The sequence below is a fragment of the Frankliniella occidentalis genome, unplaced genomic scaffold (genome assembly GCF_000697945.3).
Source record: "Frankliniella occidentalis isolate FOCC.00 unplaced genomic scaffold, Focc_3.1 Scaffold65, whole genome shotgun sequence".
Classification (NCBI taxonomy): domain Eukaryota; kingdom Metazoa; phylum Arthropoda; class Insecta; order Thysanoptera; family Thripidae; genus Frankliniella; species Frankliniella occidentalis.
Window position 1 is genome coordinate 79,786 of NW_026267195.1, and position 26,261 is coordinate 106,046.

At 53.4% G+C, this 26,261-nt stretch overlaps 1 protein-coding gene and 1 long non-coding RNA gene across 2 annotated transcripts in view; both read right to left on the reverse strand.

The window, feature by feature from the left end:
* The window catches only part of LOC113208787 (E3 ubiquitin-protein ligase mib1), a gene marked incomplete at its 3' end in the record, with an annotated part of 324,014 nt that overhangs the window by 79,621 nt on the left and 218,132 nt on the right, over nt 1-26,261 (reverse strand).
* Nucleotides 1-26,261, reverse strand: part of LOC127749554 (uncharacterized) — a 66,802-nt gene that overhangs the window by 25,046 nt on the left and 15,495 nt on the right. The window contains exon 2 of the long non-coding RNA XR_008011222.1: nt 21,749-21,822. This is a non-coding gene — a long non-coding RNA (uncharacterized LOC127749554). The remainder of the gene's footprint in view (nt 1-21,748; nt 21,823-26,261) is intronic.

The following is a 26,261-nucleotide window of genomic DNA, read 5'->3' on the forward strand; positions in this document are numbered from 1 at the left end:
GGGGGGGGGAGATCCCTGGGCCTCTCTACACGCGTTTAAGCGCAAACTACGCTAGGCGCTTGTGTGTGTCTCTCTTAGGCACATTTCTGTGTGGTCAGAGAGCGATTATCCAGCATGCGGTGCGATCTATTAAAAACAAAGGCACATAGTGGAGATGCGCGGTGGGTACTTGAGAGGGCTGCGCAGGCAAACACCTCCTCGAGGCGAGCCAATCATTAATTCAACTCGTTTGGGTGCAAGTTCAGGAGTACATGGCCCTCCATCATAAAACTCATCGCATCGTAGTGGGACTCCTTTTCATTGTGTGTTTTATGAAGAACGCCAGAGGCTGCCGGAGCGAGGCGCGGCGCTGGAGCGGCCCTCGCCCGGCCGGCCGCACACAGCCGGCCAGGGATAATATCCCCTTTACTGTTACGGCCCGGCCGCCTGTGCGCCACGGGTCCAGCTACGCGCCGCACCTTGTCTCCCTTAAAATGAGCTCCAGCGGAGGGAGGACGGGTGCCGCGTGGACGCCGGTGCAGTGAAGCTTCATCGCTGCCCCCGCTCCCCCTCTTACTCTTCATCTCGCTTCCTCATTCCTCTTTGCTAGCAACCAGTCTCGATTGACACTTCTTACTTTTTTCCCCCATTCTACCTAAATCAAGGGATATGCACTCAAGAAAATAAAGTACACAATAAAGTTAACAAATATCAAAACCATTCTTTTAAGGGGGCTGCGGTTGCGGCTCATGTCAGCGTTAACCCCGTTTGGGCTTAAATTAAAAAAAAAAAAACACAACAGAATCGATGTCGACAAAAATGGAGGGTCTTCCCCACACTTTAAACGATTACTTCGTGAACCCTCAACAGCGTGCACGCGCTGGTGCACACTGAAAATAATTAAGCATGGACGCTCACGCAAGATTAACTAATAAGCACAAAAAGTTGGTGCGAGGTCGACAGTGCGCACATCCCACTTCCCCACAGGATTCCTGCTCACTTTACCTCCCAGAACCAATAATTGGTTTTGGTAATTAGTCGCTTTGTTTGTAGCAGCCAAGCACTTAACGAGACATCATTATCTTTATACCCGGGCTAATCCGAGCAATCGAGCGGAAGGAGCGACTAATCCTGCGCGCGGGAGTGCAGCCGAGAGGAGAAAGGGGGAGGGGGGAGCAGAGAAAGAGAGAGAGAGAAACGGAGAAAGAGTGAGAAGAGCTGCACCGACGAGGCACACCGGCACAGGGTCGGACATAAAAATTATTGGTCCGTTTTAACGAGGATCGCGGAGCCCTCTACCCGAAATGCGCCAAAGTTCCCGCCAATGTTGCTGCGCGCTGCATCCGCCTTATAACTGCGGCGCGACTTTTACGACCTCCCCACGCTGCTGCCACCGCCTCGGAAGAATTTAGCTCAAGACACGTAAAATTAGAACCCCAAGTCTGTGCAGAGTTACGGAGTTACGAGAAATTTCATTATTCGATCCCTCTCCCTCGTCCCTCGCCTCTGCTTCGCGTCTCCTTGTTCGAGGTTGGCCCGTTCCGTCTCCTCTCGGCCGAGAAGCGAGGACGCCGCCTCACGGTGATATCTTTTCATTTCCCTAATTAACTGTTGACCGACCAAAGTGACAAGGCGCGTCTTCAGTAGGGAAGGGGAAGCGGGCGGTCCACAAATGTTTGTTGTTCTTGCCCCAGAAATGTCATGGTTTCTTCAATCGCTTTTCCTTTCCTTTGCCGCTCAAAAAGGGCAATAATCCTAAACTATAACGCACTACAGCATTTCCAGTGGTTTTCCACATTACATAACAGACGCTGTAATCTTAGGTGATCTGCAAATTTCAAGTATTTTGTAAACGTCTAAATTTTGCACACTTCAGCGCATAGACACAATCCCAGGCCTCTGTTATTAGAAGGGAATAGATAGTATGTGCAGCTACTACACCCAGAAAAATGGAAATTTGTAGCAACCATTGTAGTTGATTCAGGGACAACCATAATACAGTTAAGAAATTAACTATCATAAATTGGCCACAACCATATTTTAGCCCACTCAATCATATTAACGTTACCTCAACCATCACTTTATGGTTGTCCCTGAAGTAACTGTACAATAATTGCCACAACTTTCCATTTTTCTGGGTGTATATGTTTCGGGAATACCTTAATTTTTGCCCAACTATTGCCGTATAATGTAGTAAGATAACGCAATTTGTCCAAACTTTGCGCACTTCAACTTAATTATCAATTAATTGACATAAGAAATTATACACTTATTTCCGCCAGCACTGTAAAAATATTTGTGGGGAAAACCCCACACATCTATATGAAGTTATTTACATACGTATACACATGTGTGATTTTTCCTATACTACTGTATGTAAATTAATGACACCCCAAATTTGCTCGTTCGTCGGTGAATTCCAAAACGATGCATAGTAGTACTTCCCTGATGAGCCGATGGACAGTCCGTGGAATGGTCCGCATATGTCCGTGGCTGTCCTTGTGCAGTCACCAACTGTCCGTGGCTGTCCTTGTGCAGTCCCCAACTGTCCGTGGCTGTCCTTGTGCAGTCCCCAACTGTCCACCGTGTCTATTGTGTCCATCAGTCTGTCCGAGGACCAGTCCATGACCTGTCCTCGGTCCAGTCTGCATTCATAACTACAGTCCGTCGTTTGAAACGTCCATGGCATGTGTCTGCAGCTGTCCACCACGGCTCGTCTGTCCATAGATCTGTCCGTTACCTATGACCACCAAATGTCTATGGACCGTTCCGCAGGACTGGTCCGTAGGACTGTCCGCTAGTTGTCCATCGACATGTCCATTGCCTTGCACATCATGACGTTCGTGCCATGTCCGCCGACATGTCCACGAGTTGTCCATCGACTCGTCTGTAATTTTACGTACCGAGCTGTTGCATACGGACTGAGATGAGTTCAACCACCCGAACACTAGATGGCGCTTCGGAATTTTGACACATCAAAGTTTTAAATAAGTCATTCGTACGTGAATAAGTCTTTTTAACTAGTTCATTTGTGTAATCTGTGGGTGGAGAAAGGGGTACTTAGGCTGTCCACACTTGTCCTTTATCTAGTCAACCCTTAAATTGTTTGTCATAAGACGTATTACACCAACTCGCGGTGGTCATATCCAACCTCTTCACACTAAGTCCATCAGCCCGCCCGCCCTCTGTCCGGTTCGCCCGGAGTCCTCCATCGCCACCAGAGGGCGAGAGGGCGGCAATTTTTGAACCGAAGATCGTGATGTCATCACGGTCACTCAATGCTACCTTGCTGAACGCAACAGATTTCTATGGAATTTCGTTCAAACATCCCGGACAGCTCGGGACTGTAACGCGGACAAACCTCGTGGACTGAATTGCGGACAGTGCCACAAATAGTCTCTCGGACCATTGCGGACAGAGCCACGGATAGGATCTCAGATGACTGCGGACAGTGCCACGGACACGATCACGGACAGCATATTCCATCGAAATTTCCTTTAACCACCTGGACAGCTACAGCTACACGGACAATCATCGTGGACAGGTTTGCGGACTATGGCGGACAGAGCCACGGATAGGATCTCGGACTACGGACAGCTGCGGACAAGTCCACAGACGTTTCAATCCACGGACTGGGGCCACGGACAACTAATGGACATACCAGTGGACATGTCCTCAAATTGTCCTCATGTAGTCCGTAGCCACTGTCCGCGTGAGCTGTCCGTCGGCTCATCAGGGTTGTGCTTTTAAAATTTGGATTTGTAATTTTGCGACACGTTTTTTAAAGGAAAATCCCCCCCCTCTCTCTCTCCTTCCCTCTCTCGTCAACGAAACGATAAAGAGGACGTCACCTCCTTATGGCTAGTTACAGCCGGTCGGCAAAGCGCCCACTATATCGAGGGTAGGCAACCAATCTGACACCCGTGTGGGGTGCGGCATAGCTAGCGGCGCGAAAGAGAGATTTCGCTCGCCATGGCAAACACACGCGTGTGTGACAAATCAATTCTCGCGCATGTAAACGCGTCCTTTTTGCAAAACCCATACACGTCCCTCGTTAGGATATTTATGGCGGCCGGAAATGTATAAAAGGCCATTATACCGGGTGTCCGGAACAATACGCGGCAGCCGGATGGGTGGCCTACGCACTGGCTCACAGGCGCTGGGGGCGAGGGGGGAGCGGTCGGAGGTGGCGGGAGGCTGCCGGTCCCCTCCACCGCTCGGCCGCTAGAGCGCGCGCTAGGGTCACCCTCGCAGGGAGTAGCGCGGTGGGAACGGGCAGCAACTTGCGAAGGGGTGGGGCGTATGAACCTCGCGCAACCGCGAGCTACCCCACGGTTTCGCGGGGGTGCTCCTGGGGGCGCGAGGACCCGCGGCAGGACTTGGACTCATCCCCCGCGGATCCGCGACGTACCCTCGCGACCCCGCACCTCGCTGGACCGCCTGCCACCCCTCGCGGATTCGCGGAGCCCCCTTCGCGGATCCGCGACGCACCCTCGCGGCCTACGGAGCACCCCTCGCGGCCCACGGAGCACCACTCGCGGCCCGCGGAGCACCCCTCGCGGGTCCGCGACGCACCCTTGTGGCACCGCGAAGTACCCCTCGCGGAACCGCGAAGCACCCCTTTGCGGAACTGCGGCGCACCCCTCGCGTGTTCACCCTTACTTTCCTCCCCCCTCCTCCGTTCGTCAGTGTTCGGAGCATTGCCTTACCCCACCTCCACCCCTTCGCAAGTTGCCGCCCGTTCCCACCGCGCTACTCCCTGCGAGAGTGACTCTAGCGCGCTCTAGCGGCCGAGCGGTGGAGGGGACCGGCCGCCTCCCGCCACCTCCACCCGCCCCCCCCTCGCCCCCAGCGCCTGCGAGCCAGTGCGTAGGCCACCCATCCGGCTGCCGCGTATTGTTCCGGACACCCGGTAGTTCGGCGCATAACGGCAAAACAGGCAAAATGTGTGGCACGCGCACAAATGTGCAGTAAGTGCAGCAGGACAACGAGAGAGAGAGAGAGAGAGAGAGAGAGAGAGAGAGAGAGAGAGAGAGAGAGAGAGAGAGAGAGAGAAAGAGAGAGAGAGCGAGAGAGAGAGAGAGAGAGAGAGAGAGAGAGAGAGAGAGAGAGAGAGAGAGAGAGGTGAGGAAGGGGGGGGGGCTGATTAAAAAATTATAAAAAGAAGGAAATGGTTAGCGGAAAGAGCGGCGTCAGAGAGGAGGGGGAAGACTCGGGTCCGGGAGGGGAGGGGGGTGCGCGGTCGGAGAGAGGACTTCAGAAGTCAATTGAGGCACGCCAACGCGCGGGTCCGGCCGGGGCGGACGGTCATGGTAAGAGGAGGGGGGCTGCGGCCGGCTACAACCGCGGCATAGTAATGGCCTGGAGGTTGATTCAGCCTGATGCCCATTGTGGCCGGTGCAGCCCGCCCCGCCCGGACCTCCACAGTGTCATTAGGAGCGGCGTGGGCGGCCGGCCGGGGCGACCCCCTGACCGGAGGCGCACTCCTGTGGCCGATTACGGCCAACTACGCCCCCCCACCCCTATACCCCCCATCCTTACGGTCTATCCTTCCCCTAGGGGTGCTCCGCGCGGTACCCGTCGCTCCCCCACCCGACGTGGGGGACCCCCGCAGAGGAGCACCCCCTTGAGGGGCAGCAGCAGGCACCTGACCTGGGCGCGCAGCCTGGCCCGCGTGGTGCGGACTGCGTCAGCCGTCATTAAGTCGCCTGGGGGGGGGGGGGGATGCTCGCCCGCTTATCCGAGACAACTCAACATCTCCCCGTGGCACTTTACGGCATCTGTGCAGCTGACTGGGGGTCGTTTGGCGCCTGTCTGCGCCCCGCCCCGCCACCTAGAACGCCACCAGGGCGGGGCGGGAACCTAAGCGAGCGACGCAAGGGGTGCGCGGGGGACGCAGCCGGAGGGTTTTAAGATGTTGAGCTGCTCTAATTCGCTGGAGAGGGGGTGCTCTTCTTCCTCCCCCCCCTTCCCCCTCCACCCCCACGCCACGCAAGCGGGAAGCTCATTATAGCTCTCGGCCATCCCGTTTCTTTTTCCGCTCGCTTCCCCTTCTCCCCTACTTTTTTCGCCCTTTTTTTCTCCCTTCACATCAATTGGATGCTGAGCGCGCGGCCGGGGCGGCTCATGGCGCTGGACCAGCAGAGCACGACCGGACCGCGCTCCTCAAAGCCTTTCAAATGAAACATACTGCGCTGCGCGTATTCCACGCGGCCCAGCCGGGAGGAGTAAAAGGAAGAGCGATTCAAGGGGCCTCTAAACCGCGTGCTGGCGGAGAGCGCTAAGTAAGGCTGAAGTTAATGAGTCGAGCTTCCAATCCAGAGTTCAACTACACATAGAACAGCCATCAAACATCAAACTTCTCTCCAAAAAGTAAATCAAGTTTCCACTGATCAGGGATGCTTCGAGAATATCTTTGTTGGACTTTTCTTTCAGTTGCTTTGCCTTTGCTCGCGTCGCAGTCGCAGCATTACTTTGCCATGTGCGAGGTACGGTTCGGTTCGGTGCTCCGTTCTGTTAGCCCCACCAGGCAGCCCCCAGTTTACGATTGGCTGCCTACCCTGCGATGGGAAGGGGAGGAGAGGGGGGCGACACGTCGCGCAACGCTGTCACGGCCACGGCCCGGGAGCACGAGCGGGAGCCCGAGACCATTGACGAGGGTTATTTAGCAATCGGGATTTGCGATAGGCACCCGCCGCCCCCGCACGTCCCGGCACGTCCCGGGTCCCCGGCCCGCGGCGGGACAGGCAGTGACGGAGTGGCACCAGCGGCCACCAGCGGGCGCGAGGCCGAGCAGGGTAACCGTGCGGAGCGGGCATCAGTCACGGCGGCGTACTACCACTGCCGACACGAGGCACGCACGCCCACGGGCACGAAAACTCTTGATATAAAGACACAAAGTTTGCACAATTAACCACCGATTGAAAGGGAAATGATTAGTGCGAAGGCATCCATCATCATCCCTTATCGTTCACGTCGTATCATAATAAAAAGTAAGGTAAAATTAGGGTGTAAGAATCCAATTTAACCTTAAGTTGAGGGGGCGCCGCGGTGTTTGAACCCGCGGGGGCGGCGGGACGACTCTTCAATTAGCGACGACGGTAATGATTGAGACGCTCGTTAGGCGCCGCTTTCAACTCGACTCAACTTGGAGAATGCCGACGCCGCTCTGCTCCGCTCTGCCTCGCGCGCGCCGCGTGCGAATAGCGAGTGCGCGCTGCGAATGGCGTCGTCATCCGGTGAATAGCGCCCCCGACGGCACCGGTGCGTTACGCTCCAGGAGGGGGAGAGAAACAGAGGGAGAGATCGGGAGGAAGGGAGGAAGAGGGAGGGAGGAAGAGAGAGAGAGAGAGAGAGAGAGAGAGAGAGAGAGAGAGAGAGGCCAGAGCGGGATAAAATTACCACTCGTTTGTCAGCTTGTCACACTGAAGGGGCGGCAGCGGGGCCGCGGGCCGGCAGCAGGGAAGGCCACACCGCAGCCGGCCAGCGCAGCGGGGACAATTAAACCTACATTCCATTCCAGCTCCTTCCCCTCCCTAACCCAGTCTCGGCAGCACTGGAGAAAATACACGGCGACCTCTGCCCCGACGGTGCAAAAAGGGAAAAGAAAGCGCTCGTTTGCTCTGCTGAACTTGATAAAGGAATCGACGACGGATAATGGCATGAAACAGACAATACTGTACGTTATGTATATGCACAAATGCCGAAGTCTTTAGAAATAGAATTCCAAAACGCAAGCTCATATTCTTACAGCAAAATCTACGTTTGTTGGTAGTGAAACTCTTTGTGTCGTATTCCGGTCACATACACATCACCTCTTTTATGCGTTTTAACGTCACATCCGAAAAATACCCACACAAACATGACATGGGCACGTTGGAATGACGCTGAATGGGCAAGGAAAAAGTAGTCGAATACCACGTTTGGAATAAGGGATCGTCCAAGCAGTACGTCCGTTTTGCGCAGATTCATTCGGCCAATTCCGGGAGCTCGGCGCCTGCAAGACTCGGGGTAGGCCATCCCGCAGTACACACATGCACTGTAAACAAGATATTGCCTACCAACCAGGCGCTTTACGAGCATGCATCTATGCTAAACTTGGCAGGTTAGTAACGGCGAATGACGGCCGTACTTTGAGGATGGTGGCTAGCTCAAATAAAATGTGACGATCGTGTGACCTGTAAAGGCATCGTAACATATAGTACTAGCGCACGGGAACAGGCGGGTATCTGGCTGACCTGCCTGCTGTGCATTGCAGCGGTGCTGGTCTGGCTGCTGCTGAGGGATGCGCCAGTGCTGCTGCCTCTGCTGGGCGATACTTTTCATGGCGGCGGAAATTATCATTTATATTCATAAAACTTCGGACCGTATTTCTCTCAGTCTCAACTTCATTCTTTTACCAGCACGAAAACAATGGGAGTAATTAAAAAGTTTGGGCTAGCGTGGCGGGGCGGATGCTATGGTGTGCGAGAACATCGGGCAGCCCCGCCCCGCCGCCAGAGCGTAGTCCAGCTTAATCTGCTGCTAACCAGCAGCGCTGCAGCGGTGACCACCCGGACGGATCGAGCTTGCTTATTGCGGGAAGTTTCTGAGATACGACCATGTTAAAAGTACGAACTACCCTCCTGTGAAAACTAGAAGCAATGATGCCATGGAGCGCGGCATATTTCCTGGCATCTAACGATTCAACCAACCATACTAAAATTAGCTGACAACGATTGGTGGGACTTCTAGCTTAAGGAGATAAATTTCAGTCCCCCATTGAAGGTCTTTGTGTGAACTCTAAATATTAATAATTCAAGTTTGCTTTTCCAGCCCCAGCTTGAAGACACACTGATTTCAAAATCTCGAAATAGATAAAATGAAATAGAGGGTGGTCCCCATATACCACCCTGTATGTTACAAGGTTTGCCAAGGCGCTACCACACTCGGTGTGTTTTCAATAGATAGGAGGGTCGTTGGGGCTAGTTAGCATCCCAAAACGACTGCTCGGGTACTAGCAGAGTGAAAGCACCCTACTCTCCTTTCTTTTCTTTTCCTTTAGTGTTGCATTTTTAGGCGCATTCATAAGACGCGATAAGATGCTTTTGCGCTGCAGCCCTCGGAGGAAGAATAATCCTCCTCATCCTCGTTATTCACCATCTGGCCATGATAATGAAGCGGCAAAGATTATATCGGCCGCGTCCTGCCGCCCGCCCGCCTACCCGCCCATCTGCCCGCCCGCCTACCCGCCTCCCGCCTGCAGGCGCGGCTGGCCCATGCTAATTCGCCTACTTTTTCTTTCCTCGTGCAAAATGCAAAGCAGAGCTGCTGGCGGCCGCTATCGCACGAGAAGCGGGTAGCGAGAGGAGGACGGGGAACAAGAAAGGGGAGGAGGGGACGGGGGTCGTCCAAAACGGCTCCAATTTATGACGCCTAACAAGAAGAAGATGAAGCAAATTTTTCCATCCTGCCTGACAACGACTCATCTTATTCTCTCGCTCCCCACCCCTTACGGTGAGAACGACATCCAGGCTGGAAACCAAGCAGATTCGGAGATTCCAACTGCAACTGCTGCAAGAAAACATAGAAACTGTTGGACAAAAATCCAAGCTCCTCTTGCTTAAAAAGACCAACTATGCAGCACGTTTAGAAGTTCCTGTCTCATCTGGTATTTTGTTAATAATACAAAAGAAACGTATATGAGGTTTCTTTTCAAGTGCGTTTCTTTAGGTAATAGTAGTCGGGTCAGTCGTTCGGTAGTAGTTTTAGTAATACAGGTTATAGTCAAGTAATAGGTAATACTCGTCAAATTGAGGTTTTTGGTTTGAAAATTCGTTTTAATGGAGAATGAGTGATTTGTAGCAGCGGCAAAACTGCAGGCCAAATGGGGCGTTAGGATATCTCCTAAATTCTGCCTAGTCGTAACAGCCCCCCTCCCAATCAATTTTTACCCTTTTTAGAGACAGTGATGATGGTGCAATGATGCAACGAACTTAAAACACAATAATTTGTCACTTTTTCCGCGAATAGCTATTTAAAAATTGGTGTTTTTGTCGAGGCTTTTGCACTAAATTTTGGTCAAATCTGAGTCTAAATTTTGACCCACCCACCCTCGCCATGTAAGAGGTTGGGGGAACAATGTCTAATTTTTTAGGAGACATTGGTGCTGCAATTGGTCACACAATAATCTAGCGTCAAAATTGACAGTATTTTTCTCTTCTAATAGAAAAGGTGCGCATTGGTTGTGTAATACAGGTAATAGAAAGGGTAAAAGAGGTAATAGGAAGGTAATGGAGGTAATAAAGGTACTATCGGGCCATGATTTTGGAGAGTGGATACCTCCCTAGGTTTCTTTGCTCGTGCATCTGTGCCATGGTTAAATAGCTCATGCTCATGCCGCTCGGCGAAATCCTTGCACTACACAGAGAACAGGCGGCTGGGGCACCGTCGCTGTTCGTGAGCTCTCCGTGCGGAATGTGAAATCGGAACAATCGTGAGGAAAAGGAAAGGGGTGAGGGTGAGAGGAGAACAGGGAGCAAGACTCAAGACTCTTCGTGGTAATTATGGACTTGCTTGCTCTGCTGTCCCAGGTGCGCGAATGTCGGTGAGTGTGTGTGTGTGGGGGGGGGGGCGTAGCAAGAGGTGGAGGGGGCAGGCCACCAGCAACCACCACTGCGACTGCTATGTCTCCATGAATAAATCTGCATGCCATTTCCGCTTCCAAGTAATAGGCATGGCGTGCTATACGCGCTTCTAGGATAAATGGCGGACCGAAAATTGGAATTTAAGGGCATTAGCTGCTCATCCCTCTCCTCCCCCTTCCCGCCATACACAGACATAAACGCGTGGATCACACAACTATTACCGGAGCAGCGCGGGGTGGCACGGCAGGCAGACGGCGTGTTTTATACCAGAGAGGTGACAGCAACGATGCTTTAATTATGATATGTGCCACACGGCCCTGACTAACGTATACAACATAGATGCTGTTTTTATTACTTATTTCTTTTTCCAAGTAAACAGAAGCAAAAAGAGGTATGAAAGAACATAAACGTATATACATCAGCATCAACTGGTTAATGTTCATACAGTAAAAAGTACACGTGCGGCGTTGAGCACGGCGGGACAAACGCGTCTTTGTTACTGTCCAAGCACATTATCTCGTTGAGTAATGGACCGGCCTGGAAACGCGCGACGGAATTTTCCTTTTCCCCCGCCGCCATTTTAAAGTGTTTTCCAGACATGCGCGCGCACTTTAATCAAGCACGTCCCCTTGTCGCACTTAAACTTTTTGGAGTTGGAGGCACACTTGTCCCCTCAGAAAACGGACAATTTGAATGGACGTTGACCGCGACATTCATACACACCAATTAACAAGCCGACATCCATTCGTTGTGGAAGCCCCCGAGGAGATTGCATTTGGCACGCTGCGTCGTCCTCTGACGCTGGACCACGCTGTGCGACGCTGCGAGACGCTGCGCGACGCTACGCTCCAGGATCCTGGAGGTCCTGCGGTGGGGTGTGGCCGTGCAATCGATACGCCGGGACGCTGCGGCTTGGGCCCCTGGCCCACAGATGGCGCCAGGGCCGCTCCGCCGGGCCCCTCGCGGCCGCGCCCCGCGCCAAGCGAAGCGCCCCACCCACGACTCAAAGCGACGGCTGCGCGACACGTCCAGCCAGCAGGGCGCGGCGGGAGCGCCAGGCCTCGTGCCCGACCGAGCCTCGTGCACTCCTTGAAAAATGTACCACTGCAAACGACACTTCACTGCAGGCGGGGCGCGCTAAGCAGCTGGATACGCTTCGCTCTCTTAACTTGCGCCGCACCTTCAGCGCACTGGTAACGCAAGTGTGTGAATGTCGCATACTTGAAGGTGAATGAATGAATGAATGAATGAATGAATGAATGAATGTGAATGCCCATTCGTACACTTAAGGGACTAGAGGAGTTCCTTTAAAATTAACACGCTTGGGACTCCACGTACACGAATGTTGTTCACACACCTTCAAGTGTGCGACATTCACACACTTGGGTTTTCGTTTCGATGCTCCAAAACCTAGCTACTGACACCCTACTCTCCCCCTAAAAGAAACGGCTCTCATACAAGCCCAGGGCACACCACACCACGCCAGCGTATGGAGCAGCTTCTTTTTAACTTATAGGCGCATTCAATTTATTAACATAACGTGAAGATATTCGCGTCGATCAAACGCTCTTCAAAGGCCCAGAGGACCGCCCCCCTCCCATTCCTGTAGGGTGGCCGCTAACGAGACGAGGCCCATAACGCACAACGAAAACACAATAATAACACTTCCCATCCGATTTATTTTCCCCCCCTCTGCACCATCCGCATCCGCCCCGTTCCCCCACTCTCTTTTGACCGGGTCCAGCCATTCTCCCCTACACCACTTGTGCGTTTTTCTCTTTTCTCTTTTCCAAGTCACGCCTTCATCACGCGGCCAGCCGGGGCTAGACTCGGGCCTGGAGGAGGACGGGGAGGAGGAATATCGAGAGCCAGCGCACGTCCCTCGCTCCTTAAGGATGGCCCTTTCACAGCCCCTCGCTGTGCCGTGCTGTGCCGTGCTGCGCCGTGCTGCGCCGTGCTGTTCCGTGCTGCGCCGTGCTGCGTCGTGCAGCCTGCACACGCCCGTGCGAAGTGGGTTGCCTACGCCCCAGCTTCATTTTCAATGGCCGACATGCAGCGCGAAGCACCGCACGACGCCGATGAATAACCGGAAGGGGGTCCGGTGGCGTGGCGCGGCAGGGCATGGCGGCGGAGAGCGCAGCGGTTCCAAGTCTCATCACGTAGTACAGCATGTGCAAGCCCAAGGATTTCTCGCGGGACTTGCGCCACAATCACCTACGTCACTGCCGCGCACCGCCGCGCACCGCCGCGCCCTTCTGGCTGGCTGGTTGGTTGGTTGGCTGGCTGCTGGCTGGTGGGCTCCACTAGGCTGCCCCTGCACGCCGTCCAGCGAGTACCTTTACCATTACGTCGAATAAGGGAAGCATATCATAAAGAAAACCCTTTGGGACCAACGCTGCCAACGTAAAAATTATGCCGTCTAAAGAAGACCTCTGGCAAAAAAAGGGGAAAAAAGCAAAATCCCTCCCTCTGCTCCTCCTCATTGCAAAGGTAACTTTCTCTCTCTCCTCTCTCTCTCTCTCTCTCTCTCCCTCTCTCTCTCTCTCTAATGTTTCTCTTCTTCCGCCGCCACGCTCATTTCGTAGCGCAAGTGAAGAGAAAGAGAGACATAACAGAAGGGACAGGGAGGGAAGCAGAGCGGGGGAGAGGGGGCAGTGGGGAGGAGGGAGGGGAGTAGAGGATGAGATAAAGAAGACCCTGGTCCGTTTGTTACGTAGCAGGCCAGGTGGCGAGTTCAAACTCTGGTGCCTAATCTTTCCTCCCCCTCCCCACTTCATACGCTCTCTGCTCTACCCTCCCCTACCTCTACATCAGCTTAGCAACTTTACCCTAAGGCGAGAGCGCTCTCCTGGAGCTCTCCCTCACTCTCCACCATAGGTTACCGAATTTCCAGCCCGTGTAGATGGATGCAGAGCCACGCCACCACTGCCGCGTCGCTACCACTACCAACCCGAGCGAAAATGGCGACAAACACAAGAAGCTCCACCAGAAGTAGAAGCCGCTCGTCCGCGTTCAACCAATGCAGCGCAGAATTGGAAACGATTTCCATCGAGAGCCCCAAACGGCACAACGGCACGCACATATGCAAACACACGTCGTCCTTCTACCCCCTCCCTCACCCCGCCGCTTTCCGACACACAAGGGGGGGGGGGGGCATCCCACGAAGCTACGGGAACGTGTGTCAAGTTCGTGGCCCATGCGGCTCGGTGCAGCGAGATAAAACTTGCCAAGTAAAAGACACTAGAAATCCCTTTCCCGCAGCTCTCTCTCTCTCTCTCTCTCTCTCTCTCTCTCTCTCTCTCTGCAGGAGCGCAGCCCGGGTTTACAACTTCTTATCACCGTACCCCCTCCTCCGTTGCCCTTTGGTAAACTAGCTATCAGGAGGCCGGCAAGGTGGCGCGGCGGGGGGAGCGGGGGTGAAGGGGATTTCGAAGAACAAGTCAGGGCGAGGTGAGGGCGCGACCCGCGTCCAGGATAGCAAGGGGCGCGGGATGGGGCGAGGATTTGAAAAGGGATCTGGGACAGGAGTAGGCCGAGAGGCGAGTCAACGGATTTGAGAAAACGTGCCCCTCCCACCCTATCTCAGAAGCAGAGACAGCAAGAGGCAGAAAGAGGTAGGAGAGAGACAGAGAGGGAGAGAGCGGCCTCGCAACCGGGGCGCTCGGCAACACGCAAAGCATTGATTGCAGGCAGCGCTGGGCCCCCGGCGCGGCCCCCGGCGCGGCCCGGTGGCAGGAGGAGTCTGGCACGACTAGGCCGACCGAGGTAATTATTTGCCGTGTCACTGGGATAACACAGCCAAAAGCAAAGAAAACAATACCCCCTCCCCCCCCACACACAACACACGTTTCTATTTCATTTTTATTTTTCTCACCAGGGTCGTGCACCCCTGGCACGGCGCCGGTTGCTTCGCTTGCAGGTGCGTGCGTGCGTGGTCCGTTATCACAGGCCGGTCATAATGAAAAGAAATTGTCTCCTTCATGGAGGTGGTACGGAACACGGCCGGCGCGCTGCCAGGTGGGCGTGGCGGGGCGGCCGCATCACGTACACAGACCGGCTGCGTTTTGGCTCCGTTTTCGACTCCCTCTCGCTCTACTTCTCTCTCTCTCTCTCTCTCTCTCCCTCTCTCTCGGGGCGGATCGCATGAGTCTGTTTGTCCAGCCACCGAGGCTGCCAGCCCTGCCAGCCCCGCCCGCCCGCGCCGTGTTTGCCGTCGACTCTATCCCGGGTTCGCTTCGCGCCGCTCTCCGCTGCCAGTACAAACGGGAGGGGAAAATGAAAGACCCAGCTGCCGCTGCTGCAACCACCAAAAGGATTCAGAAAATGTGCAGTTCGATCATTTTCTTTTTTCGCATGTTTGTGTGTGACTAATGCAATTCCTGTACCTTTAATGTCCGGAGGGAAACGGTCGATATCTTATCTTGTTAACACTTGTAAGTTCTCAACCGTCTGGGTGAGTACTACGTGACGTGGTTGCTGTGCACTTGTAAGTGTGCAACTCTTCCGTTGAACACTTCTTTGAATTGGACGCACCTTGCGTGGCAATTGTTTTCAACAGGAATTCAAAACTATTAAGTTGAGCACTGCTTGGAAGTGCCGAACTTCGACCGTGTTTTTGACACTTGCAAAAATTCGATTGGCAGTTAAAACCTTACAGAAATTTACTAGTTGGGCAATTTTTTGTATCAGTGCACAAGTGTGTAACCATCGCATGGAAACTGCTCCTACCGCCCAGCAGCTTTACGGCACTAAAAGTTCGCCCTCTCTGTCGCTGTCTCACAGACTGAGCACAATGGTTCCCGCTCTAATTTGAATGCGCGCGCTCCTGTTTTTTCTGTTGTTTTTTCCAGTCGGCCTTTTTCCCTGCTGGCGGCCGCCGCTGAGGAGGACGCGAGTAAGGCAGGCAGCTTGTCACTGTCAGTTGGAAACAAACATCAATCAGAGGTGGCTCGTTGCGAACAACAGAGGCCCTCCAACAGGGTCCTGAGCGCTTCGGTACATGACCGTCTGATTTGAGGTCGTGTGTTCGGGTTTTAAGTGGTGGGTGGAGCAAAGTGCAGGCCAAACCGGTAAAAGGGGGGGGGGGGGAGAAACAGCTGTCGCCGCGTTTGCGTTCTGTTGTGTTTCATAAAAGTGGCAAATAAAAAAAATGAAGTCTTTGGAAGTAAACATTCACTGCACTTAGTGAAGTATTTGAATAAATATTATATATCTTAAAGGTGACACCACACAAGGTTATAAGAGTAACCGAAAGAAAGTTCCTTTTTAAGTTTCCTCAAAGCCTATGTTGAGAACCACCAAAAAAAGCCACATAACAGACTAAATGAAGAGGAACAACTTTCATGATTAATCGGGTGCAAATTTGTATCTATCCTAGATGCAAAACCAGTTACTGTTATTTTGGTTGCAAGTTGTAACTTATAAGAGACAAAGATGAATGCGATTCAGATGTGCTTCGCTGGGTAAACTGTTCTTTAACATTTACCGTAGAGCAGGAAGGTTTTGGAGGCATACCACACGGTAAAGCGACGACGTCGTTGGTGTAGAACTGCCGCACGAGGCTCAGACCTTCGGACATCGAGAAACTATACTGCGCCCCCTTCCACCCCCCTCCGGCCTGGTCTGCAGCATCATAAGTCACGGCGCTGCGGAGGGGAAAACTTGAAAGAGCTTCTCCTCAGGAAGGAATAATTTATGCGCCAGGCAGGCAGGCAGCGGGGCCCAGCCTGGGCCTGGGGGCCAGCCAGCCCGGCGACCTAGCAACGCGTTGCGATGGCAACAGTAACGCCTCCGCCTAATCAAACCCCGCGCGCCACACGACAAAGCCGCAAAACAACAGGCAGGGAATCATCTACCCGCAGTAGTGAACTAGAAACCTTCCGCGGCGAATATTCTACCCGTTTTAGTTCGTGTAGGCCTGAGTGTGTGTGCCTGTATGTGTGCGCGAGAGCGGGGTTGCTGCTGCGCTAAAGTTACCCCGTCGCCGCCGATGGAGCTGCGGGGTGAAGTTACCTTCCTGACAGCTAGACGACAACGGGGTAAGGTTACTGTCCCCGGCCGTAGTTGTGCACCGGCCCCGCACCGTGGCACGCCGTGGCGTTCACGCATGACCCAGGCGAGCAGGAGCCGTGCTGCTGCGAACCTGCCCCGTCCCGTACCTTTTGTCGTTTATCTTTACGACTCCCCTATCGCTGTCTCGCTCCCGCTTCTCATTCCGGCCCCGCCGTCTCACTCCCTCCCGCTCTCTGGGTTACTCGAGCCCTTCCGCTCCGCCCCGCCCACGTCACAAAGTTGCTCGGCGCCCCGACCCACGCACTGGGCTGGATCGGGCTTGTTTCTACCCCCTCCCCGCCAACCCCTAGCGAGCCAGTGTTCCGCACACAGTTATGTGGTAAAAAATAACAAAGTCCTAGCCAGGTAGACCTGCGAGCTTTTTGTCGTTTTCCTCGTATACCGCTTTGGAACACAAACAGCAGACGAGTTGCCTGGAGCAGTTGCCTTCTCCGTACGAGGTCCGGCGAGGAGTCCGTAGCAGAGGTCAGCCCAGGCAATCTGCCGTGCGGGACAGCAGTACAGGGCGAATGAAAACGAGCCCTTCTCGTCGAGGAGAGATTGGTAAGAGCAGCAAAGGGCCTGTCGCCCGCAGACAGTAACTTTGCACCATAAATAGTAACTCGGAGCAGAGCTCGCCCGCCGACGGGCGGGGCTGCTGGAGCCAGCCTCCAGGGCGGGACGGCACCGCCACCACCGGCGCCACGACGCTCAACAGATGCTGATGAGGTTAAGAAGTTTTAATTCCGCCCCTTGACTGGTTTCATTTAAATATTTAACTTTGGCGGGGCCAGCAGCCGAGCAGCGGCAGCAGACATCTCGCTCTGTTCACTCAGTCAGTCATGAGCTACCGACTCGCTAAAAACACCCTCCTTGCCCTCCTTCGCACGCGCTGATTTCATCATCCGCAAACGCTCCCGTCCAGCAAAGTCCGAGGCGGCCAGCGCTTCCCAGAGATAGATTTTCTGCCCGGCGGCGGGAGGGCGTTTCTATTCGCTCTGCACGGTGGAATTTACTGTGCGGGGCGCGGGCCGGGCAGACAGGCGGCGCCGCTGTGTGCCTTTCCTTTCACATTCTTCTCACGCGCTGCACTGGTACCCCCGGCTTGTTAAGTCGTGCGAGTGTGAGGCTGGAGGCCCGGCGGCCGGGGTAGGGGCGGGCCGAGGGGGCGGGGGAGAGGGGTGAGTTGAGAAGGGGGGGGTCCTGATGACGCCATGAGATCCGAGCTGGCCGCCGCGTGGCTCAGGCTCCGGGCTTTGGCTTCAGGCTTCAGCGCATCGTGGGGCAGCTCAAGCTTACACTGCCCAAAACAAACACACTGTAGAATCTGTACACTGTAAAAAACACCTTTGGTGATCTATGTCAGTTTTTTTTTATTTCCGATTCACAAATCGTTTAACGATATTCGTAAATGTGCGAATGCCTGTAGCAACTTTACCACAACACATTCCTACTCATACTCGTCGGTCACGCCAATACATCATTGTATAAGAAATTTAGTCATTTTGATAGTTAAATGAATAACGTGACGACTTTTCTCCTAAAAATCGCGTTAAGCCTTTGACAATTTGAACAGCACGCTGTAAAAAAACGATTGCAAACTGCATTCTTTGCATCGCTTGCTAAGCCGGGTTGATACACTGAGAATTTTTTTTCCTGACGGGCACTTGACAGTTGTTTATTGCGTCCTACTTTGTTCCTGGCACAAAAAATTTAGTTCCGGCTAGTAAAATGACTGTGCTTGGCAACAACAGTTTGAAGCTCGGCAAACAAAACTTTGGTGCCCAGGCAAAACTGTAAAATGCGTCAAAAACTTTCGGTCTCGGACAAAATGTTCAGTGCTCAGGACCCAAATTTTTTCTTAGTGTAAGTTCGACAAAACCTCGAGCACGCCTGATTGCGGTACAGAACTTTTATAAAAGTACAGCGATGTGTCACTAACCCTTTATATGAAAAATAACGTTCAAATTATTATTTTTGTCGCACCCGTATGAGAGGGTTTACGTTAGCATTACGCAGTGTGCCTCACACTTCCGTTCGGTTCGGCGTCGCTCCGGTAATGAATTAATGTCGGCCCCACATTGCCACGCCTGCTCCAAACCCGCACAAATAATCTCCTTGGGGCTCATGTAATGGAAATGAGGCAGGCCGCACAAAAGCAACTCCCAGGAGCCAAAAATCCTTCCCGCATCTGATTTAAACAGCCGTACTTGTGGCGGCTCTAGCCCCGCGCACACTATCACCAAAAATAGCTGGAAAAGATGCACCCACTTTCAAGCGCATTACACATTATCTATCTAAACAAGCTATCGCGTGTCCCATAAACGTGTACACATTTCGGAAACTGCGAAAGGTAAATCATTGCAATAAATGAATTAGTCACTATACACGTAACTGACCCAGTTAACTTCAAAATAGACATCATCACTTTTGCGCCACTTGCATCGAAGAAACGTGTTGAGAAGCGATCAGAGCGCGCCCCTATTACGAGCAAAGTACCTTCTTGGCGCGTGCAGCAAGGCTCGATTTATCGCCCAGTAATTAGGGGGATAATTAGTTGTGCCGCATGAAGTACGGAGGTGAGGACGCGAGTGTACGAGAGGGAGAGAGAGAGAGGGGGGGAGGAAGAGAGAGAATTAGGTACAGCAATAAAGTGGGAGCGATACGATAAAATCCTACAATAGCAGGAGATATGTACTAACAAAATAGGGGCTGTCCGTGTCCGATTCATCCAAGGTGAAAAATCTGCATGCAATCGCTACTCTGACCTCTCACAACCCTTTATTATTATGTACACCCGAGGTTGACGGGTTGCGGGTGGCAGGCAGGCTCTTAGTGCCAGAACGTCTCAAATTATCCACATGAGCTTATTAACAATTTCAGAACCAGAAATAGAGCACAAGGTCACATTAATGACAACCAAGAAATCATCGTAAGTATTTTTTCTTCTGTTTTGTTTCCTTAAAAAGGGGGGAAGCCGGGGGGAAAGCTATTCGATGGACAACAACATAGCTACAAGCGATACCACTTTTTCAGATTTAGCAGTGAAAGGAAAATCATCGGCAGCAGCATGAGAGAGGCGCAACTTTTCGTTTAGCTCTTGTTGGGACTTTGAGATTGGTGAAGTTTGGCGAGTTGAGCCCCATGTCCGCACCCACATCCCGACACTATGCTTACACTGCCGCCCACCCGGGCGCGCGACTGCCCCCTGCAGCGACAGACAGAGACACCCTGCTGGGCGTACACGACGGATTTGTGGCAGATAGAGGCGACTAACTGCGTAACAGCCCACAGACACGGTCGAACTGGTCTGGCGGACACTAGGGGGCCTCAACCACTGGCGCCGCAGGCGAAGAACAGTTACACTGGAAATAATTGGGTGCACTTTTGTCTGCACACTGATGAACAAAGTGTTCAACTGGCGTGCACATACACGTGCTCATCACTTTAATGAACACTATTAAGTGTTTGAATACTTCGAAGTGTTCGTGTTCAACAGTAAGTTTGAACACTTTAATTAATGTTAGTTGTATTAGATTTTCGTAATGATGTTTAATAACTTTTTTATTACGTATTGGAGAATCTCACGACCATGGTAGTCTGTAAACTAATACAGAAATTTAGCGATCAAAAGAAGCTCTCAATATTTTGGAAAATTTAGCTGCCACGACATTTAGAGTTAAACTAGGATTTAACTAAAAACTTACTTTGGCTTTAACAGTAAAGTGTTACTGAGTTTAAGTGATTGGTGATTGTACCCGCTGATCCTGTCTGTCTCGGTGTCAAAATTTTGGGTCAGTAGGTAATGTTTAGAATGTGCACACCAAGCACTTGTGCAACTTGAGCTAAACACCATGTAATTTTTAAAATCATAACTAGCACACGTTAGTGTTTAAATTATGCACCCTTGTTTTACCAGTTTTCAGAATTGGGGTGGGTTCCCACCACACATCTCTGACGTCAGGCTTTTTCAAAGCCTTTTCCAGACTGGTGCCGCAGCTGAGCTTGCCCGAGCCCGTCTTCAAGATGAGGGTAGATGCTGCTTTTTCAGTGCATCCTCCCGTTTTTTATACAGTTGACTTTGAGCGTAATCATTCTGCCTGCCTCGCTGGGCCTTAACGATCCGCCGCCCAAAGTCGCAACACAAACACCGCCTCTCTAGTTGCATCGCAGACTTCCACGAGGAGGGGCAGGATAGAGTGAGGGCGAGGGAGAGGGTGATGGTGAAGACGAGGGGGAGAGAGAGAGATGGAGGAAGAGGGGGGCTAATCTGGTGCAAAGTAAATGCCCGCCGTGAAGTAAGGGGGTGGGCGGGGGATAAGCCAAGAAGTTTACAGGAAGTTTGCTGCACAGCTCCACTGCAGCAGAATGCACAACCTCGCTGCAAGGAGACAGAGATAGAAGAGGAGGCGAGACTGAGTGAGTGAAGCAGTAAGTGCTGATGAGTGAGGAGCGAGAAAGAGACAGCAAGAGAAGGAATACACGGGAGAGGCCGGTATGGGTAAGGGGCTTGCCACATTTTGACAGCCTAGGTCAGAAAAACATACGCGTATCAGGAAACGCCAGCGCATCGCATAACCGGCCAAAAGGTTCCCGTCGTCACTACGGATACGGCCTGTATCTGGTTTCGCGTTGTGCCCGCGCCTCGCCACGCCCTGCCACGTCGCGTCACGCCGCACTCGTGACACGTCAGCCTGAATAATCCAACTAATTTGAATATTGATGCGGCGACTGAGAGGCTAACTGAGCAGGCGTGCTGCAGCCATGCTTGGCTGGATGCCTATATGGCGCGGCGCGCTCCACCGGCCATAGGCGTGGCGGGGCGTGGCGGGGCGTGGCGGGGCGAGGCGTGGCGGGGCGAGGCGGGGCGCGGCGCCTCATTACATATACATAAGCCCGGGCGCATCCCAGCCTGCGGCCCCGGCGGCCCCGGCCGTTGCCGCTGCGGCCACCAAAGCACAAAACACCGACTGACACTGACGGCCACAGTTGCGCTCCCTCTGATCATCGGCGTGTTGTTTTTGCGCGCGTGCATATGTTGTATTTGAACGGGTCGCAATGGACATGTGCGCGTGGACTTATACAGGACTTACATGTTGGGGTGGTTTGACTTTGCCAAGGGCGGGCGGAGGGAAACAGCGATGACGCTCAAAACAGCACCACGTACCTGAAACATACAAAACGTAAAAAGAAAAATTAGGTACAATTTGTACACTTTTCCACGCCAAACGTGTTTGGTGCTACATTTTACCAAAAGAAGTCTCCCCGCAGGCTGCCACCCGTCTATGAGCATATTCATACCCCTCCCCCAACCCCTTACCTCTCACACACATAGACACGCACACATACACGTGAGATAAAGTGCCACTTGCTACTCTCATTTCCCTCGAGATCGTAAAGACACACACAATCGCCGTGTCGGCCCCGCCGCCGCCCGCGCGAGCGGAGGAGAAAGGTCGATAAAAAGGCGCAAAAAATTGGCGCACGATACAAAGTTTGCTTATATTTTCCTCGCGGCGCCGAAGGTTTCCGTTTGGCCCTGCAGCGGCCGCGCACTTCATATGTGTTTTGGACTTTACGGCATCCTCACGTATCCGAAGGCGGAGACGCGCTGAGGCAGATTCGCGAATGGGCTTCTATAAACAACATCACCAAATTTCATGTGTGCAAGGGCGTTAAAACAACAACACAGAGACGTTGAATGTTTTCCAACATGGACCACACGTGACTTTCCAGCGCGTGCTCTTCACTTGTCTCTTAGCAGCAACGGACAGTATTTGCAAGTGCCAAATGAATCTTCGGACCGAGTGCACAGAATAAGTAGAACCAGAGATAATCCATTTTGTATAAAGCATATGAGCAATTCCTCTTGATCGGGATTCGGTCCTGCCTTAGAGTATACCGGAACAAAATTGAGGCTTTGTGCCGCTGGTGGGTTGGGTCCCGCCCCGGTCGGGCCCCAGCAAGGCAGGCGGACCGGGGCGGAGCTGGACGGCGCGCGCTGCAGACCGTAGCTAACGCCGAGGAGTGCCTCGTCCATCGCCCGCCGCGGACCGTAGCAGGGAGGGGGGGGGGGGGAGGGATGTGCATAACCGTTTTGTTTTAGTGCCGAACTAGATCGTAGCCCGAGAAGTATAAAATAGAACGACTAGGGCGCCATGGCCAGGCGCGTCAATGATTTGCAGTTCGAGTAACCGCGCGGCACACAACCGGTCGCCTGGTGGAGGAGTGAGAGCGGAGTATGGGAGCAGCTAGGTCACGATTCGAGGATTACTTCTCACAACAAATGATGTGGTTTTAATATAATTCCAGTTTTGTGAAGATCTATTCTTTTCCTTCAGGGTGTCGCTGGTTACCCTTTTCCTCTTGAATAAGAGGTTTCCTCAATCGTGGCTGTGTAAGTGTGTTGCGCAGTTTAGAAAAGCAGCACCGTTTGTATGGCTCCGGGGGACACGGGCGGGCGCGCACGAGACGGGCCTCATCACGGAGAGGAAGGGAGCGGTGAGGCTCAAGTGGGCTGGGCTCCGCCGGGCTGGCTGCAGTAAGGCCCCAGTAAACGGGCTTTCATCACACGCACGGCAAAAAAAAGGAAGAAGGGAAAAGAGAAATACACAAACGTGATAGGCACTCGGTGTCCACTGAACGTTGCTAGCTAATGTAGCCTCAATATTAATTGTCTTAAAGAATAAAAGACAGAATGCGGATGCTGATGAGAGACCATAACGGGACTATCTGTCGAAGGAGAGAGACGAAGGCAGAGGGGAACAACAATACTTTCTGTCAGCTCCGCGGGCCCTACTGCTGCGGCCCGTGCGAGATTTGACGCCGTATTGGCTCTCCTGATGGGGTCCGCCTGCCAGTGGCCAATCCACTGGCGACAGCCTTTCTCTCGGCTCTGTGAGCGGCGGGGCTGTGGAGTCAGGGCCGCAAGCCCCCTAGGGGTTCCAGGCTGCTTCCAGGGCAGCCTCAGGCTGCCCCCAGGCCGCCTCTAGGCCGCTAAAGGCGCGTGCCGGGGGTCGCCGCCCAGACAAGAGAGCTCGTCCTGCGCCCCAATACCGTCTGATGGAGGGCGGCGCGCGCCGAGCGGCCATCAGACTGATAAGGAAAAACAATATTCCAGCCTCACCCACCCCCGCCATCGCTCCGCTCTCGGCCGCGTCTCTTTTGAATGGCCCGCTTGTATGCAAGCAGCACGCACGATCATCTGGGCTTTGCTCTTTTCCTCTCTTGGCAGTGTCCTTCCCCCTCCCCCTCGCCGCCCCTCCGCCCCTCGTTTGTTCGTTGCCAGTGTTCTCCTGATGCTGCTCCTCTAGGAGGGTTCGGTCAAAGCACCGGGGGGATCTGAGCTGGGGCAGAACGGGTAGAGTTCGGTCTGGTGGTCCTCCCGGCCGCCTACGGGCATGGCAATCCCCTCTTCTCCTACCCTCCCCCTCCCCCGCAGCTCCCCCTTTCCGGGGGCGTCGGAGCGCTTCGTTAACCTCTGACCCGCCTGCTTTGCATTGCTACCCGCATTATAATTCTCCAGCCAGCCACTCCAGCAGGTGCGAATAAAAGTAACGTCGGCTGGAGGCTGAAACAATGCCCCGAGGCGAAACGAGGCGCGAGCGGGCGAGTACCACTCCAAGAAAACAAACCGGAAAAAAAAAACAGAATCACGCCCGAACGACATCGAAAAAATAAAAAGATGGAGAAGGAAACAAAAACAAAAAACGGTTTTGCTGAGTCTACATGCTCTCTCTGGAGTGGGTGGGAGGGGATCCTGCATGGCCACAAAAGGGGCAGCAGCGCGGTCTGACGGCGCGGAAACAGGTGTGGCGGTCTGTGGGGTTGTGTGTGGCCGCCTCGCTGCCCCACCCCGCCCCGCCCGTCCACTTGGACGCTTCTCACCTCGTTTTATTTTGTCTCCACTGCGTCAGCATTCGTTCTCTGGCCACCCTACCATATGAGCATCCCTTCTTCCCCAACCAGGTCAGCGCCGGCATGTGCAGCCCTCTCCCTGCCCTACCCCCGCCCTACCGCTGGCTTTTCCCACGCTCTCATTCAGGGGGTGGTTCTGGGCGGAGTTGCACCCTCCAGGCAGGGCGGGGCACGGGGTGGGCCCCACTGAATGCCCCTTCCCTGCGGGCTGTGTCCCTTTTGACCTAAAAGCGCTCCGAGCTGCTGCACCCTTTTTCTTCCTTTTTTTACTTGTATCCCTTTGGGCTCGTTTAGGCCAATTGGGATGCCTAGCGTAGAGTAACAGAGGTAGAACGGAGCGCACCTGCATACGGCGGCCAGAGTGATGTAGCACCCTTCGCTGAAAGAAGTCGTACAAGGATACTTCTCGGGCGCAAATGTAAAACCCTAAAGTTGGACACTGTAATATCATGATATCAGCTCCAGTGTTGAGCAAACAGGTTGCGAAATTGAAAGTCATGGAATTTCTAATTCAACACTTGTACGCAAACAAATTTCATGTTTAACACCAGTTAGTTGAACATCTGCAAGTGCTCTTCCAGTACACATTTTCACATCTTCACCTACCCGTGAGACGCGAGGCTGGCTCTGGACTTTGCTCCAACTCTGAATTCAATCTTTTTTGCGGAGCCGGAGCTTTCTGTAACGCAGTAGGCCCCCCCGGAGGCCCCCAGGCTACAACTAGCAGCCGCAGAGCCGGCAGACTGACGCGCAGCAAAAGTGGCCGCTCCCCAACCCCCTCCCCGCAGCGCAGCCCCAGCCAGCAATCCAGTGGCCAGAGCGTTGCCACATTTTTGAATAAGCGAATTGTTCTTGGCCAACTGGGGACAGAGAGTGCCATGGAATGGGGCTGGGGTTGGAAAAAGAGGGAGAAGAGATGGGAGCGGGCTGGGCGGCGGAGTGGGTGGGAGTGAAAGGGTGTTGGGAAGGGAGGGGGGACTCGTTAGCCTGCAGCGTCAATTCAATTACACCACAATTACGCATGTACTGTCCGTGCGTTATTGCGGGCTGGAATTACGGGCGTTTCTTGCTAAGGGAAAAGCGAATCGGGAGAGGGTAAAAACAGGGAGAGGAGAGGGAGAGTAAGGGCGGGAGTGGGAGAGTGGGAAAGATGAACAGAGAGAGAGAGAGAGAGAGAGAGAGAGAGAGAGAGAGAGAGAGAGAGAGAGAGAAGCGGGGTGAAACAGAATTTCAGGATATTATTGCGACCAAGGTCTGGTGATACTGTCTAGCATGAGGCGAAGGGTGCAAATCTCTCGAGGCAGCTTCCAGTGACTTGCTGGACATTTTCAGGCGCAATTCATTCCCATTGAATTGATTCGAACGCCCTCCTCGTTCACGCAGCATCAAAGCCGATTCAGGGTCCGGTTCTTGCTCGTCGGCAATACAAAATCAATTGACATTGAGAGGACACCGATTGACTGGTACGAGGCCTGTTCTGTTCTGAGGGATGGAGGAGAGGAGAGGAGAAACGAAAGGGCAAAGAGCAAGAAAGAGGGAGAGAGAACGGAACGCTGGGGTCGGGTCATCATGAACGAGCCGGCGGAAACTGCTGTGAATAGTGAGAATAAGAGAGGTGCAGAGTGGTACAGAGAGCGCGAGCAAGATGGAGAGAGAGAGAGAGAGTGTTGGAGAGAGAGGGAGAGAGAG